The sequence below is a fragment of the Schistocerca nitens genome, chromosome 3, assembly GCF_023898315.1.
Source record: "Schistocerca nitens isolate TAMUIC-IGC-003100 chromosome 3, iqSchNite1.1, whole genome shotgun sequence".
In the NCBI taxonomy this organism is placed as follows: Eukaryota; Metazoa; Arthropoda; class Insecta; order Orthoptera; family Acrididae; genus Schistocerca; species Schistocerca nitens.
Window position 1 is genome coordinate 44,586,929 of NC_064616.1, and position 13,282 is coordinate 44,600,210.

Below are 13,282 nucleotides of genomic sequence, written 5' to 3' on the forward strand. Positions count from 1 at the left end.
AATAAGAATAATCTTCACAAAGATTTAAAGTCACTTACTTTGGTCCAGAAAGGAGTTCTTAATCCATGAATACACATATTAAATAAATTGCCAGCAGCCACAGAAAGTATAACTACCAATAAAATTCGGATTAAGAGAAGCTTAAGTAATTTATTGGTGGCCAACTACTTCTGCTCTACTGATGAATTTCTTAGTGAATCAACTGATGTGTATACAGGGTGTCCATAAATTCCGTTACAGACTTCTAGGACTTTTAAATGGGAGTGAGTACATAATATTTTGAATAGGAACCCATGTCCGGTAACGTACTATTTACGTTCTACAATAGTTTCAGTTCAGATGTGTAACGCGACCATGTCTGCCGAGGGAAAGACGAAAGTCTCAGAGTTGTTTGCCCTTATATGCAATAGGGTACACAGGATGACTTGTACTACGTCATACGGTCACCTATTGTCACTTGATGTCTGCCTTGCTACGAGACTGCTGTAGAGAGAGAGGAAGATCTGGTGGCACGAGTTCTGACCGCTGCACTAGAAATTGAAGAGACATCAGGTGGGATGGAGAGTGTGCACCAGAACATTCCTCGTAGGTACAATGTCTGTAACAACATGGGTAGTTGACACATACAGCTGCTGTTTTAATGCATCAACACTTTTCTGTACGTACAATGTCCTCGGTTCCTTATTGTTTTAGAATAACGTAAACACGTAATGTTTAAGTGTCAATAGAAACAAGTGGGCTTAAGTGATAAATCGAGGTTTACTTTCGAATTGTAATCTAATAACTGTACTGCGTCACGTCTAATTCAATTCCTCAAGCAGAAGTGGATGAGTTCAACATCTCAACCAAAACCATCGTACAACGAAAGTGGTACGTTTCCGGACGTGGGTTTCTATTCAGAACATTATGTACTCACTCCCCTCTGCAAGTCCTAGACTTTTGCAACGGAAATTTCTGAACACCCTATATGTTATTAATGATATCAAATAATACGAGCATTACACACAATCTGATTTCTGTACAAATTCAGTGCACTAACACGATTATTGTAAATAACTATTGTGAAACGATTTTTCTGTTTGATGATGCATGGCTACAAAAGGTTAAGAATTGTCATATGCACCTCAGTGTATTGAACATTTACATGTTTTGTGACTAGTTATCTATTACCTCTGAAATTTAAATATGTTTAACATTTTTTGACGTATTCCATATCCATGAGGACCGTTTCACTTAGGATAGTGGAAGGTTGAAGTTTTTATGGTCTTCAGTCCAGAGACTGGTTTGATGCAGCTCTCCATGCTACTCCATCCTGTGCAAGCTTCTTCATCTCCAAGTATCTACTGCAACCTATATCCCTCTGAATCTGCTTAGTGTATTTATCTCTCGGTCTCCCTCTACGATTTTGATCCTCCACGCTTCCCTCCAGTACTAAATTGCTGATGTCTTGATGCCACAGAACGTGTCCTACCAACCGATCCCTTCTTCTAGTCAAGTTGTGCCACAAATTCCTCTTCTCCCCAATTCTATTCAGTACCTCCTCATTAGTTACGTGATCTACCGATCTAATCTTCAGCATTCTTCTGTAGCACCACATTTCGAAAGCTACTATTCTCTTCTTGTCTAAACTACGAGTATTTATCGTCCATGTTTCACTTCCATACATGGCTACACTCCATACAAATACTTTCAAAAAGGGCTTCCTGACACTTAAATCTATACTCGATGTTAACAAATTTCTCTTCTTCAGAAACGCTTTCCTTGCCATTGCCAGTCTATATTTTATATCCTCTCTACTTTGACCATCATCAGTTACTTTGCTTTCCAAATCCCAAAACTCATCTACTACTTTAAATGTCTCATTTCCTAATCTAATTCCCTCAGCATTAGCTGATTTAATTCCACTATATTCCATTATCCTCGTTTTGCTTTTGTTGATGTTCATCTTATATCCTCCTTTCAAGACACTGTCCATTCCGTTCAACTGCTATTTCAGGTCCTTTACTGTCTCTAACAGAGTTACAATGTCATCGGCAAACCTCAAAGTTTTTATTTCTTCTCCATGGATTTTAATTCCTACTCCGAATTTTTCTTTTGTTTCCTTTACTGTTTGCTCAGTACACAGATTGAATAATATCGGGGATAAGCTACAACCCTGTCTCACTCCCTTCCTTACTACTGCTTCCCTTTCATGCCCCTCGACTCTTATAACTGTCATCTGGTTTCTGTACAAATTGTAAATAGCCTTTCGCTCCCTGTATTTGACCCCTGCCACCTTCAGAATTTGAAAGAGAGTATTCCAGTCAACATTTTCAGAAGCTTTCTCTAAGTCTACAAATGCTAGAAACGTAAGTTTGCCTTTCCTTAATCTATTTTCTAAGCTAAGTCGTAGGGTCTCTATTGCCTCACATGTTCCAAGATTTCTACGAAATCCAAACTGATCTTCCCCAAGGCCGCCTTCTACCAGTTTTTCCATTCGTCTGTGAAGAATTCGTGTTAGTATTTTGCAGCCGTGACTTATTAAACTGAAACATTAAAATATTTGATGTTCTTTGTAACTATTTATTGTGTACTCTTGCTATTCTGACATGTTCTGTATCCTGGAGGATATCCTGGCTAGGGATCTACTGGAATGAAAAGTAAATATAATCAAATCGTATCTATTCCCTGAACAGAATTCCAAAAAGAAGTTTATCGTCTGGAACGTAAGCACTTTTTGAGAAAGAAATTACTGAGATACGTATGAGAGTTTCAGGTGGAAACATATCTTAGGAAGTATATGTTAGGGAGATCCATAAGTAAATAATTATTCAAATTATGCAATTAAAGTTATTACCAATCAGTTGATTGAGAAGGAATCCCATTACGATCACTTCAACAAAGGAGAACAGTCCTCTTCAATGGCTGTCTGTCACGAATACTCAACACACTGTTTCGTCCGTGTTGTGACTTAGCGGATAATGTTCTTCGGCTTTCCGTGTCTTCAGTATGGATCATCGATATGGTGCCTCTTGAAACACCAAACACTTCAGCTATCTCGGTTACGGATGCACCCACCAAACGATTACCAATCATTTGGCCACGTTCGAAGTCACTTCGTCCCGACATAACGCACTCACAGTTACACAGAACATTGTTCTAAAATGGTTCTGAGCACTATGGGACTCAACTGCTGAGGTCATTAGTCCCCTAGAACTTAGAACTACTTAAACCTAACTAACCTAAGGACATCACACACATCCATGCCCGAGGCAGGATTCGAACCTGCGACCGTAGCGGTCTCGCGGTTCTAGACTGCAGCGCCAGAACCGCGCAGCCACTTCGGCCGGCTCAGAACATTGTTCTGACTGCGACTGTATAGTGAGAACGTACTGAGGGCATTGCACAAGTGCCGTTCCTGGTCAAATACAACAGCGCAACGTGCAGGCTTGGTTAGCACCTCCGTTTATGTTTAAGCATGCATTTCTTGCGGTGTTTCCACATCGTTGTCCAACCCCTGTAACTGTCATGTACAATACTTGACTCGTTATAAGTATCGAGGGCATCAGTACAAACTCTTGCCGAGAAGATTGTAAGATATTTGATTATTCTATATTGTGGTTTACTACACAGACAATAAGTGTTTCGCGGTCTCTATTTATTTATTCTCAATCCTTCTCCAAAACTCAGTCACTTTTAACATGGCTCAGACGGGCAAGTTGACTGGACCAGTTGATGGCCTCGTCAGTACTGTTTATATCAACGCGGCAACAGCAATGCTGCAATTAATGCGTTCAAAGAATGTAAGATCAGACATGATGACAGCTTTGTGTTTAATGAGCATCAGTTTGCTGCGGCGAAAACGACAGATGGTATTCTTGTTATGGATCATGCAGAAACTGAGAATGCTCCTGCTCGGTTCGTAACACCTAAGGTCAACGCACAGAATTTTTTCACCATTCTTCTGATTAACTCCAGGGAGAGGGTAACGGAGAATCAGTAACTTCCAATAAATGCTATTCCTATGAAGACAAACCACGGCCAAAGTATTTTCCATTTTAAACCATTGCCTAAAGAAAGGCCATTTGTGAAAAAAAATACGGTGAAGTACCTAATCTATAAAACCAATATTGGTTCATAAGGTAGCACACAAGGTGGGAAACGAAAATTTAAAACAACAAGGAACTTCCGGTGAAAGTATAGTGCAGTGTCCTACATGTGATGAGCTCTACGTTGACCCTCCTCCAGAAGACTGGATCTCTCTCTCTCTCTCTCTCTCTATTCGTTAGGTTATTCCAACTCCCCATGACCCCATGAACTAAGGCACGCCGATTTCTTCTTCCCTGCACTTTCTCCCGCAGATTTTCCAGGTTGGAATCCATAACTCCTGCTACGCCATCGATCCATTTCATCCTTTGCCGCCCTCCTCTCCCCGTACCATCGATCTTCCCCAGCATTAATATCTCTTCCAGCGAATTATGTTTTCTCACAATTGCCCCAAAGTAGGTTAGTTTTTGTTTCAGTTTGAAACCTTCCAAGGAGCAGTCTTATTTTATTTGCTGTAATACTGACCTATTCTGTATCTTTGCAGTCCACGGAACTCTAATGAGCTTCCTCCAACACCGCAATTAAAGGGCGCCTGTTCGACGCCGTTTAGCCTTACTGATGGTGATGGTTTCACATCCGAACTTCACAAATGGAAAGACCATAGCCCTCATTAACGGGTCTTTGTTGTTAAAGTTGTACGTCTATTCCTTAGAACATCGTCTAGGTTGGACATTGCCTTTCTGCCAAAAATAACAATCGTCTCTTGATGTCATGGCTGCATCCACCATCAGAATAAATCTAGAAGCTGAGATAATTGAACACAGAAACTACCCCTACCGTTTCTCCTCCTATAAGCCATGAAGTGATAGGTGTAGTCGTATTAATTTTTGTTTTATTGACATTGATCATTAGGCCAGCCTTTGTACTTTCTTGTTTCACGTTCAGTAAGAACATCTGTAACTCTTCTCCATTTTCTCCCGTCGTGCTATCATCTGCGTATCTAAGATTATTTAGATTGGCGTGCAGAAAAGTAATGCCTTCGAATTTTTTATGTGAAGACTCTTAAAGCTTTTTATGCAAAAAAAAACTTTTTCAGCATTCTACATCTTTGTTCTTCGAATCTATATATTTAATTTTTCCACGTAGTCACCCTGGGGACCTGGGGACGAACACATTTCTCCCAGAATATTGATATGTGACACGATCACTATAAAATATTTGATTTTATTGACGGAGCCACAGGCTCACTTCCCTATCAAAGTGAAGTTCTCTAAGGTGTTCTTTAAGTTTTGTGAAACAGGTGAAAATGGAATGGAGCCTAGTCTGCACCGTGTGGAGGATGATCGATGACAGTGAACCCAAGGAGTCGGATTGTTGCAGATGTCGCGGCACTCCCGTGTGATTTGGCATTTTCATGCTGAAGGAGAGGATGCTCTGTGTGTGGACGAACTCTTCGGATTCTAAACCCGATTACAACACGCTCTTTCTCACGCACCGACGTAGTTACGTTACGCAACGCCATACATACAAGTAGATATTCTCGGGCGTAGCTCCATACTTAACAATCATATACAACCGTTCGCTCGACGAAAGATCCGCACCCAAAGACTGGAAAGTTGTACATGTCACACCAATATTCAAGAAAGGCAGTAGGAAGAACCCACTAAATTACAGGCTCATATCATTAACGTCGATCTGAAGCAGGATTTTGGAACATATATTGTGTTCGAACATTATTAATTACCTCGAAGAAAACAGTCTATTAACACACAATCAACACGGATTTGGAAAACATCGTTCTTGTGAAACACAACTAGCTCTTTATTCGCACGAAGTGTTTAGTGCTATTGACAAGGGATTTAAAACTGATTCTGTATTTCTAGATTTCCAAATGGCTTTTGACACTGCACCTCACAAGTGACCTGTAGAGGTCACAGTTCGTAGTAACTGACAGAAAGTCACCGAGTAAAACAGACGTGATTTCTGGCGTTCCCCAAGGTAGTGTTATAGGCCCTTTGCTGTTCCTTATCTATATAAACGGTTTGGGAGACAATCTGAGCAGCCGTCTTAGGTTGTTTGCAGATGACTCTGTCGTTTATCGACTAGTTAAGTCATCAGAAGATCAAAACAAACTGCACAATGGTTTAGAAAAAATATCTGTACGGTGCGAAAATTGGCAATTGACCCCAAATATCGAAAAGTGTGAGTGCTAAAATGAATCCGTTGAACTTCGGCTACACGACAAATCAGTCAAATCTAAAGGCCGTAAATTCAACTAGGAATTTAAATTACAAACAACTTAAATTGGAAGGAATACACAAAAAATGTTGTGGGGAATTCTAACCAAAGACTGCGTTTTATTGGCAGGACATTTACAAAATGTAGCAGATCTGCTAAAGAAACTGCCTACACTACGCTTGTCCGTCCTCTTTTATTATACAGGTGCGCGGTGCGGGGTCCTTACTAGATAGCATTGACCGAGTATATCAAAAACTTCAAAGAAGGGCAGCACGTTTTGTTTTACCGCGAAATAGGGGAAAGAGTTTCACCGAAATGATACAGGATTTGGGGTGGACATCATTAAAACAAAGGCGTTTTCGTTGCGGCGAATTCTTCTCACGAATTTTCAATCACTAACTTTCTCCTCCGAATGCAAAAATATTCTGTTGACACCGACTACATGGTGAGAAACGATCACCATAGTAAAATAAGGGAAATGTCAGCTTGCACGGAAAGACGTAGGAGTTCGTTTTTTCCGTAAGCTATACGAGATTGGAATAGTAGAGAACTGTGAAGATTGTTCGATGCACTCTCTGCCAGCGCTTAAATGTGATTTGCAGAGTATCCATGTAGATGTAGATGTAGATGTAGATGTTACAAGTTGCAATCCTAAGCCCTCTAGCGGCAGCGGGTTGCAAGTTACGTCAGCGAAGCCGGAAAATCGACCGATTTATATCCATGATATGTAATATCTCAACCGATAATGACAACAGAATAAAAAATTCAGAGACATTGCCTTTCAGCACGCCGTTGTGTTTTTATCTCAGCTGTTTCAATTCTGGTGTCTTCTTCATCTAACCCGGCATTTCTCATAATGCACTCTGCATACAGATTGAAGAAATAGGGTGACAATATGCAACCTTGCCGTACTCCTCTCTAAGTCTTCAACAATTTAGTTGCTCCATATATGATTCTCACTGTGGATTCTTGGGCAGAGTATAATTTCCGTATGAAGTAAATGAGGTGACCTGGTTCTCCCATGTTTTTGAGTACTTCCTATAATTTATTGTGGTCGACATAGTCAAAGGTTTTAGCATAATCAATAAAACAGGAATTCTTTTGCCTTCTCCATTATCCATCCGATGTTGACTGCTTGATCTCTGATCCCTCTTCCTTTACGAAATCCAGCTTTTCTTCAGGTAGTCCTCAGTTTATATACTGTCGAGGTCTGTTTTATAAGATTTCAAGCATTGCTTTGCTAACATGTGAGATAAGTACGATTGCTCGGTGATCTGAGTAGTCCTTAGAAATTCCATTCTTTGGAATCGGTATGAGTACTCAGTTTTTCTAGTTTTTGGCCACTGTTGGGTTCTCCGTACTTTCTGAAATATTTAATGCAACACATTCGCTGCATTCTTTCCAGTGATATCGAACAATTACGCTGAAATTCTACCATGTCCACTACCCTTGTGTTTAGCTATAATTTCTATTTGACTTTACTCTGCAAAGTATCTGTCTCTGGTTCTAGAATCATATAATTTCATTATCAGCAGTATACATTTATTTCTTATATAGAACTTCTGCATACTCTGCCCACCTTTCTTCAATATCCTCTGCTTCTGTTTTTAGTATCCTTCTCTTTTATAATTCCAGTTTCGCCTAGAATTTTCCTCCGACGTCTTTAATTTTCTTGTAAGAAGTCTCTTGTCTTCCCCATTCTGTTATTCCCTTCAACTTCTTTGCAATGTTCATTTAAGAAGATATTCTTGTCTCTTCTAGATTATTTCAGAAATTCTCTATGTGACTTACACATTGCTGATCTGTCTCCTTTTGTTTTTGCTTTCCTTCATTGACCTGGAAATTGCAATGCCTCTATCGATAACCATCTGGCCTTCTTGCTATTCTTTTTCTTGGTGATATGTTTCTCCGCTGCCTCAATGACAGCGTATGCTACTTCTCTGCACAGCTCTTGTGGTTTTTTGTCTTCTAACTCTAATGCGTTAAATCTGTTCCTAGTTCTACCGTGTAATAAGAAGGTATGCGTTAATGGGCTATGGCAGCAGACGACGCGAGTGCCTTTGATAACAGCCAACATCGTCTGCAACACCTCGCCTGGGCTCGTGACCATGTCGGTTGGACCCTAGACGACTGGAAAACCATGACCTGGTCAGATCAGTCCAGATTTCAATTGTTACGAGCTGATGGTAGGGTTCGAATGTGGCGCAGACCCCACCAAGCCATGGACCTAAGTTGTCAAAAAGTCATTGTGCAAGTTGCTGGTGGCTTCATAATGGTTTGGGCTGTGTTTACATGGGATAGACTGGGTCCTCTGGTGCAACTGAGCCGATCATTGACTGGAAATGTTCCAAGATGCTACTCCAGACGTGTGTAAAATGAATGTGGGCAACGGAAAAACTGAATGCGAAAATGAAGATTTGGCCCTGTCTGACTACCCCTTGAAGCAGATCTTAGGATCTCTTAATGGTGATATCTCCTCCTTCTTGCTCTTTAACATATAAATTACAACATAAACTTAAATGAATGATTAAGGGAACTAGTAACTATAAAATGATAAATGCTGTTTCTGCTTGTACATTTATTGTAGATTAAAACCCCTTTATATATTACAAATGTTTATACATCAATGTCCAATGGACATAAAGAGACACAAATGAATTTCCTAACTAATATCAGTGATCAATTGCCCAAATCTGCCCCTTTTTATGGCTACGCGATCTAATATAAATAACGCGAGATGGCTGACATCATCTACGTACCAAACACTAGAAGACACTACTTTCAAAGATGATATAGAGTGGTGTGCAACCTCAGTGGAAATAAAACTTACGTGATCACAGTTGTTTAGCTTTATAGCATTAATAAGCCGAAGCAGTTAGCAATATCACCATATGTGCTGCATCCGGTCCGTCGGAGTGACGGTTCTCGTTCACATCTGGGACGATGGAAGAACTCCAGCCACAAAATAAACTCTTTCAAACACTAGGATTGCAGAAGGCGGTCCTCTGACTAGTATACTTTAATACTGTCTTCTCCTCTCTGTGTTCTACAGACGAGAAATGCGAACTCCCAGCCACAAGGACGCCGTTCAGGTAACGTCTCAACGTGAGTATAGGCGGAAGAAGTGCTCTCAATCACTGAACGCTGCGTACTAAACGACGACTCCCTACGCAGAGGCGAAGTCCAGAATCATATAAGTTCGCAACAGTACAGTGCCTAACCGTTCTAACTACAAAATCTCCTGAGAGCAAAGACAGCAAGTCCGTCTGTACCAACAAAAGCTGATACTGAGCGACCGTCAAACTAGGGCGCTCAAAACGGAAAACCTCTTCTCTCCACCGCTGGTTTCCAGCATAGCTCGGCTCCCCTCCTTCGTAACTCAGAAGGCGAATCATATTCTCGAAACCACGGAATATTCTCCCTCTCTACAGGTTCTTCCGAACGCCAACCAACGATATTTTAGTCTTTTGTCGTTAAGCGCGGAAAGTTTGCGAGGAAATACCTATACTCATACAATGGTATGCTTCTCAGAGTCAAAATCCTCAGAAATAACCCAGCCTGCGATTTCCGAGGAAACGCTTCCCCGTTCCTCTCTGCTGCGTCCAAGATTTTCAGAGTTTCCGAAGTATTATCCGGCTATCCTTCCGGCCCCACTACAACACCAGCCGGCCACCCCTCTATTGTGCTTCCGTGCTCAGGTGCCCAGACCGTCCTGTGTGAAGCAGGACCAATCCACCTGTGCAGGCGCTTCCACCCACGGTTTGAGTTTCACCTGCCGTTTCATTTCCACTGCCGTTCCAACCTCTACTAGTATAGGCAATCATTTGTTATGCCGTTTTGATAATAAAGACACTCCGTCGCCTTTCATGCAATAAGCATTAACAACTATTTACAAGATGTACGTGACAATATTCATATATACGATACACAACCTATCAAATGATACCTAATTGCGGTTGTAAATCACGGCAAAGTATGTAGATGAGTGCTTGTAAGGTGAGAAATTGTAGCCACCTTACGATGTGTAAGTTTTTGCTACTTGGTGAATATTTGCAGCCATTCGTGGACTTTATTTTCCCAAGCAACGATGGAAATTTTCTGGATGACAATGCGCCATGTCACCTGGCCACAGTTGTTTTATTTTGGTTGAAGAGCATTCTGGACAACTCGATCGAATCAATTGGCCACCCAGATCGCCGGACATGAATCCCATCAAATATTTATGGGTCATGATCCAGAAGTCACTTAGTGCACAAAACCCCGCACCGGCAAGACTTTCGCAGTGGTGGACGACTATAGAGGCAGCGTGCTTCAGTATTTCTGCAGAAGATTTGCAACGCATTGTGGAGTGGATGCCCCGTCGAGCTGCTGCACTACAGTGGGCAAAACGAAGTCCAACACGGTGTTAGGAGGCATTCCATGATTTTTGTGACCTCAGTGTATTAGATGAATTGGCAATCCAAGTGTACTGTTTAAATATTCTAGAAGAACGTTATTTTAACCATTCCAGCTACTGGTGGTTCTTCATCAGTATTGTTCGTCCTCAACGGTGTTTATGTCTAGCTACTGCAGAAAGTGGCTACAGAAGCGGTGATCTGCTCTTTGCAGACTGGTTGTCGCATCTCAGCCGACTGAATCGTGGCTCAGTAATTGGCTGATTAGCGACTGCCTGCCCTCTCCAGACGACTTCCCGCCCCTGTGGTCGCCGGCCTCGCCAGTCGCCACTACGCGGTAGGGACAGCAGTTATCGTCTAACAACCGGTTTTCACTTATATCGGTTCTCTTCCACGCCAGTTTAATCTGGCTCTTAAAACCACTCAAAATAAATCTGGCTCTTAAAACCGCTCAAACAACCGGTTTTCACTTATATCGGTTCTCTTCCACGCCAGTTTAATCTGGCTCTTAAAACCAGTCAAAATAAATCTGGCTCTTAAAACCGCTCAAACAACCGGTTTTCACTTATATCGGTTCTCTTCCACGCCAGTTTAATCTGGCTCTTAAGACCACTCAAAATAGATCTGGCTCTTAAAACCGCTCAAAATAACCGGTTTCAGAAATAACGTTTTTTATTCCCAGTACTTCCTACAATAAACATAGAAATCGAAAAAAGAGACTGAAAAATTTCGACTATCTCAGTTTCGATATACGATGAATCAAAATATAAAACTAAATAAATAAAAGGACACTTGCTCCCTCCACCGTTAGCTGCTTTTCTCGAAAAGTGATAATTGATTGAATACTACTAAAGATCACCAGTATTGTCCTGCTGATTCTAATTTTTTGAAACTCTGTTCAAAAATCATGCTGTAATCGGGGATTATACCACTATTTGGACATTAAGAGTACTCAGTGCTAAAGAGTGAAAACTGAGGTTGAAGAATTAATTTTTCGTGTTAATTTGCCTGTTTTCAAGGCACATTGAGGCATATTATGTAGACAGGCGGCAGATCACCTACTTCTGTTTTTATTGTAGGCCATGAGTGGCCTACCGGGACCATCCGACCGCCGTGTCATCCTCACTGGAAGATGCAGATAGGAGGGGCGTGGGGTCAGCACACCGCTCTCCCAGTCGTTATGATGGTATTCTTAACCGTAGCCGCTACTATTCGGTCGAGTAGCTCCTCAATTGGCATTACGAGGCTGAGTCCACCCCGAAAAATGACAACAGCACATGGCGGCCTGGATGGTCACCCATCCAATTGCCGACCACGCCCGACAGCGCTTAACTTCGGTGATCTCACGGGAACCAGTGTAACCACTGTGGCAAGGCCGTTGCCCGTGTTTGCTATGAATGGATGGTTGTTAAATTTTTAATTTATTAATTTTACCATAATTTCGCCCTTCTTTTGTTATTTTATAGAAATGGAGGACATATCTTTGCCGGCCGAAGTGGCCGTGCGGTTAAAGGCGCTGCAGTCTGGAACCGCAAGGCCGCTACGGTCGTAGGTTCGAATCCTGCCTCGGGCATGGATGTTTGTGATGTCCTTAGGTTAGTTAGGTTTAACTAGTTCTAAGTTCTAGGGGACTAATGACCTCAGCAGTTGAGTCCCATAGTGCTCAGAGCCATTTGAACCATTTTTCTGACAAATCTTTAATCTTTCAAAGCAAATGAAGCATCGTACTTCACTGCTACGCCACTTCGCAAAAATATAGACCGGAGTTGGTGCCATTCTGCAATACAACGGATGCCCGGCGACGACAGAGAGAAACGGCTGCATAGACCACGCGGGGTGAAGTTTACACACTGCAGGTGCGCGCGTACCTTAAACCATGACACACGTGTTTGTTGCTCGTTTCTTTCGGCACTGTTATTAAAACAGCACTGATCCCGCTTTTTCCTATTTTCTATAACAACGCAATATTTCAAACCAGTGCGAATTTTCCGAATAAAAATAACTGCATTTTTGTAAAAGATTTATTTAAAAACGAAAAATTGTAGCACTGCTGCTACGGCTATCTAATACACTAATGGATCAAAAATATCCGGACACCTGGCTGACAATGACTTACAAGTTCGTACCGCCCTCCATCGGTAATGCTGGAATTCCATATGGTGTTGGCCCACCCTTAGCCTTGATGACAGCTTCCACTCTCGCAGGCATACGTTCAATCAGGTGCTGGAAGGTTTCTTGGGGAATGGCAGTCCATTCTCCACGGAGTGCTGCACTGAGGAGAGGGTATCGGTGTCGGTCGGTGAGGCCTGGCACGAAGTCGGCGTTCCAAAATATCCCAAAGGCGTTCTATAGGATTCAGGTCGGGCCCCTGTGCAGACCAGTCCATTACAGGGATGTTATTGTCGTGTAACCGCTCTGCCACAGGCCGTGAATTATGAACAGGTGCTCCATCGTGTTGAAAGATGCAAACGCCATCCCCGAATTGCTCTTCAGCAGTGGGATGCAGGATGTTTAAAACATCAGTGTAGGCCTGAGCTGTGATAGTGCCACGCAAAACAACAAGGGATGCAAGCGCCCTCCGTGGAAAACACACCCACACCATAACACCACCGCTTCCGAATTGT

At 42.0% G+C, this 13,282-nt stretch overlaps 1 pseudogene; it reads right to left on the minus strand.

Annotated features, from left to right (window-relative positions):
• Nucleotides 1-11,923: 11,923 nt before the first annotated feature.
• On the minus strand, nt 11,924-12,041 carry LOC126249849 (5S ribosomal RNA; annotated as a pseudogene).
• Between the last annotated feature and the right edge of the window lie 1,241 nt (nt 12,042-13,282).